General features: G+C 34.6%; 1 pseudogene; it reads right to left on the bottom strand.

The window, feature by feature from the left end:
- Window positions 1-5623: 5623 nt before the first annotated feature.
- Window positions 5624-6209, bottom strand: LOC141520825 (nascent polypeptide-associated complex subunit alpha pseudogene; annotated as a pseudogene).
- Between the last annotated feature and the right edge of the window lie 247 nt (window positions 6210-6456).

Below are 6456 nucleotides of genomic sequence, written 5' to 3'. Positions count from 1 at the left end.
ATTATACATATGTATATGAGTGTGTGTTGTCTTTCCTAGAAAATTGGAAGCTTTTTCATCTTAAAAAAAAGTCTTTCTTTTCCCAGCACGTTAGTACTATGCCTGAAACATAGTAGACCAATAAATGCAAGTTAATTAAATAACTAATTGGCCATGTGTTGTGCTGCCACAATGAGGAAAAGGAGAGAGAAAGAAGATCCATAGTAATAACTATCTGACTATGTTAAACATCTTGTTTCAGGATCCAAAACAAATTATTTTGAAAACTATCCTGAGATTTTATCTTCAGATAGAAGGAAATATACACACATGCACATAAACGTATACTTATACATGTGTAAATATGTATATGCAAATGTATTTACACAAGTGAACATATATAGATAGATAGATAGATAGATAGATAGATAGATCTGTGTGTATGTGTGTGGATTAGTCTGTGTATTACTTCCAAAGTCCAGTTAGACTGTAATAACACTTAAGTTCTTTGCAAAAGTAGATAACCAAACTCTCTTGTCTTAAATACATCCAAACTTAGTTGACCAAAAGTAGTTTATTTTGTGCTGGCAAGGCTACATGCCTTATAATTTGGGTATATAATTTCAACTTTATTTTTAAGAACTAGAAAAACAAGATTTCTTTTGTTTGCTTTTTTTTTGGTAATCCACATATGAATCCTTAAAAATGCCCTTTCTTACATTCTGCTGCTGCAATCTATTTGCTTAAATAAGTTGGATGGTAACCTCTACCTTCTGAAATCAATAGTTTCAACTCCTCATTTCCATATATTTTTCAATTTTTTACCTTTTAAAGGTTTAATTAAAAATAATTTATCAAATGCCAGTTATGAGTTGAGAACTATGCTATATGTTGGGGATATGGATAAAATCAAAATAACTTCTGCTCTTAAAGAGCTTACATTCTAATGGAGTAATGTAAGTCCATAAAGTTTTTTCATATTATTTATTTTTCTTTAATTTATTTACACATTACTAAAATATTCTTGTTTAAGAATAAACATAATACCCCCTCCCCCACAAAAATATAAAACCTCATGAGAAATAAAGTAAAAGAGAAAAAAATGTTTCAGTCTGTGTTCTGAAAACATCAGCTCTGTCTCGGGTGGATCCCTTTCTTTATCATAAGTCCATCATAGTAGCTACTTCCATATTTTTCCACAGTTGCTGTTCTGATTGTAATTCCCACCATCTGTTCCTCCCACTTCTATCTATTATAGGACAGAGCCTCAAGCCCACATCCCACCCCAGAGACCCAACAACCACCTGGCCCCGTGGTCCCTGACAGACCACCCAATCCCAGCACCTTGCAAAAAAGTAAAAAAAAAAAATAAAATGTGTTATATCTTACTATCCTCTCCTATGATCCACCCTCTCCCCCCCCCTCTCCCCCATCCCTCTTCACTCCTTTGTCTTCTGGATGTCTATACCCTATTGAGTGTGTATGCTGTTTCCTCTTTGAGCCATTTCCTAGGAGAATGAAGGCTCCCTCATTCCCCCTCACCTTTCCTCCTTCCATACCATTGCAAAAGCTACATGAAATATCTTTTATATGAAATATATTAGCCTATTCTATCTCTGTTTTCTCTTACTCCCAGTACATTTCCCTTTCATTCATTAAGTCCATAAACTTTTATTAAGAGTTAAGGAAAGTTAGGTGGATACAGTTCCAGATCTGGAGTCAGAAAGACTTCTCTGTGACTGCAAATCTGATTTAAGATATTTACTAGCTGTGTGGCCACAGGCAAGTCATTGCCTCAGTTTTCTCATCTGTAAAACAAGCTGGAGAAGGAAATGTCACATCACTTCCAATATTTTTGCCAAGGAAATTCCAAGAGGGCCAAGGAAAATCAGGTACAATTGCAAACAGTTGAACAGCACCACCTATGTGCCAAGCACAGTGGGGAATAAAGAAGAGGCAAAAGACAATCCCTGCCTTTGAGGAGTTCATAATGGGGATAATAACAAGTAAACTAATACTCATAAAAAACTTTAATCTGAAAAAAATAGAAAATAATTTTAAAAGGGAAAATACTAGAATTAAGAAGAGTTAGGAAAGGCTTTCTGTAGAGGAGATTTTACTTGGGACTTGAAGGGAACCTTGGAGGACAGTAAGAGATGAGAAGGGAGAACATCCAAGGCATGGCAGTAAGAGGAAAAAACAAAGAAATAAACAAATGTGGACATAGATAAGTAAATACAAAACAAAGTAATTTATAGGAATCCATGGGAGAAGTATTGACAATATTGGGTAAGTTGGATAGGGTAGAAAAGTGGAGGAAGAAGAGTTTTATTTAGGAAGAGATTCTAGAATTTAATCTTCAATTGAATTAGAGGGTTCAAAAAACAGAGAAGAGGAAGGAGAGAACTCTAGATTGTTCAATGGAACAAATATGGTAGTTTGGTTAAAACGTTCAAGATATAATAAACCTAGAAGTTCAATTTAGATCCTTATTGCAGGGTTTTGCTTTGTTTTGTTTTATTTTGTTTGTTTTGTTTTATCTTAGAGGCAGTCTCCCTGCTATTTTACAGCATTGGTTTGATTTATATAATTTTTTAAGAAAATGTAATGATACTAAAATTAAACATTTTATTTTTTCTAATCCTCTTTATTCCTTGCTATTAACCATAATTTCCCTTTTGCTAAAACGAAGCAACAAAGTTAGTTTCATAAATGAAGTTTAATTCTCTAGGATCTTATCAAAACCCATGGGTAGATGGCAGCCTTACAAATGCCAACCTTGACCCCCAACATTTTGATGAATTTTTCTACAATTTGAACAAAACATAATATAGCTTTAGGTGGTCAACCACTGAGATTTCACATAGATGATATGATTTTACAAAAAACAATTCTCTCAAATCTTATTGAATTTACTGAAAATTTCTTAGACAAGAATTCCACCTATGCTGAAGAGTAAATGTTTACGAACAACAATTGGATTTTCTCTCTGCTCATCCAGGATGTCTCTTATCTTAAAGTTTTTTGATCAGGTACTAACAATTGTGGTAAACAGATAGTTTTGACACAGGTGTAGTCAACATTAAGGAGGCAGTCCTTACATAGCGGACTACATTTTTTATAACCCTTAGTTAAAGGTTAAGAGAAAAACTTCTGATCAGAAATATATTGCTCAAGAAATATTAATTCCATCTTCAAGAATATCAGGTTAGATAGACATTGCATGGTAATGAACTTTCTCCCTATTCACAGATCTGAAAGTTAATCTCTTTAATATTGTTATAATGTATTTATCATATCATCCTTTATGTCTAAGTCACATGTTCATTTATACTTCATCTTGGTATATAGTATGAGATGCTGAGCTATACTATACCTAATTTCTATAGATAGAAATATTGTTAATTTGACAGAAAGATTTAAAACCAGATGTAATACATTATTACTTGCCACTCCTTTAAGTGAGCCATGTAATGTCAGAACTTCAATAATGTCCTTGGATTCCTACTCTTGATTATTTTTATTATTTATTGTCCTTTTATCTCAAATAGGAACAAGTCATCAGTTAGGTTATACCTAGACATGCAAGAGAATTGGATTTAATTGAGGAATGTCTGTACAAAGTCACCAAACTTATTTTCACCTCTAGAACCTTGTGGGTCCAATGATCGTATATAGAACAGAACAACTGGAGATGGCCCCAGTGCAGTGGGGGACAGCCTTTTAAGCTAGGTTCTTTCCTAGGTCTCAATTTGATTGAGGCATTGCCCATTCAGTGATTAAAGCTAGTTAAGAAATGAGACAAAGAATTGCCTCTTTCACTTGGAAAGAAATTTGATCTGGGAGGGGAATGTCCTCAGGGTTTCTGGTTAAAATAAAAACAATTGCTACTTACTTACTTGACTTACTTGCTTACTACTTACTTGAGTAAATACTCAAGGTCCAAACAATGACCAAATGGGACTTGACTTGTTGGCTAATCAATGAGATCCAGTCTTAGAGAACTGCTTAAAACAATAAGAGTTTTTAAGTTAAGATGATGTTTGTCTTTCATTCTCAAAGAGGACCAAAATGTTAGGGAGGTGATACTATGACAAGCAAGTGAATTAGATTTGAGAGAGGAGGTGCTATCCTAAGTCACCTGCTTCACTTTCTCCTCAAAAGTCATCTGGATTCAGTGACCAGATATGAAACAAGACATCTAGAGAACTTAAAATAATTGTACACGAAGACAGAGTCAGAGGTAGGATTTGAATCCAAATCATCCTGGCTCTGTGGTTAGCTTTCTGCACAGCATATACATATGTTTAGCCATAATCTATATCAATGTATATACAATCTTTCACATAGGGAAAAAAAGAAGTAAGGGAAAACACAAGAACTTAGCCATATTGCATGTCTCTTAAAGTCTATTCATCTGGAGTTCTATAGTCCAGAAAATACATAAATATTTCTAAAGGGTCACATTAGGACTCAAACCCACATATCTAGGTAGTCCTTGACAGAGAACTTCAAAATTTTAAAAATATGGAGAGCAAACTGAAAAGCAAATAAGGTTTATTGTAAAAAGTATGAATTATTTGTTCCTGACTAATTTGATGTCTGAATCAAGTGTGGAACCTTTGAAATATGTTTATGAAAAATCTAAGATTTAGGTTACTTAAAAGAATAGTATTTGCTATAATACTTCATTAGAAACATTATATAGGAATCACAAGTTATACTTCCTTCTTCATAGGAAATCAATTAAGATGCCATTGCAAAGTAAGCAATGTAATTAATATTTGCAAAGTAAATTAATACAATTTTGAATTGAAGGAGACTATCAAAAACTGTTTTTGACTTATAATTACTTTGATTGGTCCTTATTTGCTTCTGTTTCTTCTCTTCAAGTAAAGATATAACAAACTACAAGAAGCAATGACTATATACTGAACAGCAAAACAAAGATCTACACTGAGAAATCATCATGAAGGTATGAAATAGCAGAAAAATATCTTAGTAAATCATGAGGTCTTTGAACTGCAATGAAGTATTTGTACCCAGGCACATGACAAACCCCCTATCAACAAGAAAATAAATTTGCCCAAGTCTGAAATGATTAAGTTTCCAAACTATTCCTCTCATCAACATGTGATTACCTCATCTTCCTAAATCTTTGACCCCTGTAACCTCATTCTATCCTCAGTTGGGTTACTATCTCCCTTTGGGAGACCAATCTGCTTTTGGGAGGTGTAATCCCTAAAACAAATGCCCTTAGCTTGACTTGGAGAAAAATCTAAGCCTGAATTCTTTCAAGACATGACCTGTGTCCTGAACCTAATAGTAAGCAAAAACAAAAAGCAAAACAAATAAACAAACAAAAACCAAAGCTATGTTATAATAGAATTTTAAAAGCACAAACTGGGAGAATTCCAGTCCTATAGGAACAGTCAATGTGATATAGGCACTAAGAGATAGAGGTGAATAATTTTTTTCCCATCTAACAAGAAACCACAACTTTATTGATATAAACAGCACAAATTTCAAATGAGGTTGCATTTAATCTTCTCTGAAACACTGAAAAAGTGTCTTTGTTCCCAGACTGTTACATTGTTAACTCCATAATAGCATTTACAATATCATTACTGTTGTTCTTTAGGGCTCAGACAGCCTTTGCTCTGGATATATTTGCCTGGGACTTGACCAGTTCTATGTCCTTAACTTCCACACCTGTTTCATCAACCTCTACTTCACTTTCTTCTTGTACAGTTGGAGTCTGTGTATTTTCCTGTATGTTTGAAACAGCTTCACCCTGAATTTTAACTTTTTCAGCAGCAGCTAGCTGTGCCTGCTGAAAGAAATCCTCAAGCTTGGCTTCCCCAAAAACTATGTAGGTATCTGAAGCTGGGCTATTGTAGACATCTGGCTTTGTTATTACAAAGAGGATATTCTTAGATTTCTGAATGGTGACTAGTAACCCCTGTCACTTGTTGAAGTCCCAGTTTGGACATAGCCTTTCATTCTTTCTTTTCACTTTGAGTCTGTTTTGCTTTACTGACTGGCTCCTCATCAATCTCAGTGGCTGCTGCCACCTGGGACTGTTGCATGGTTGCCTGTGTAGAGACCTGTTCCTCAAGCTCTGGTACTGATTCATTACTATCAGACTCTGTTCCAGACCCTGTCTCAGCCTGGGGCCGTGGCAACTCTTGTTCTGTGGCTGGGATGGTTTCTGTCACTTCACCAGGCATTTTGTGAGATAAATGCACCTCCAAGATGACTGCGGGAAAGAGATTGGGAGAGGTGAATAATTCTTAAAATTTGTGAAAACCAAATTGAGATTCCTGATCCATACTTTACCTGAGACTATTCAATCAGTCCTAGTTGTAAATGCAAGGGAGTCTGCCCATCAATTGGGGAATGACTAAACAAGTTATGGTACATGAATACAACAATATTATTGTTTTATAAGAAACCAAAAATGGTTGAACTATAGAT

Source organism: Macrotis lagotis, chromosome 1 (assembly GCF_037893015.1).
Source record: "Macrotis lagotis isolate mMagLag1 chromosome 1, bilby.v1.9.chrom.fasta, whole genome shotgun sequence".
Lineage (NCBI taxonomy): Eukaryota > Metazoa > Chordata > Mammalia > Peramelemorphia > Peramelidae > Macrotis > Macrotis lagotis.
Note: the sequence above shows the minus strand (reverse complement) of the source record. Positions and strands in the feature narration are given on the sequence as shown.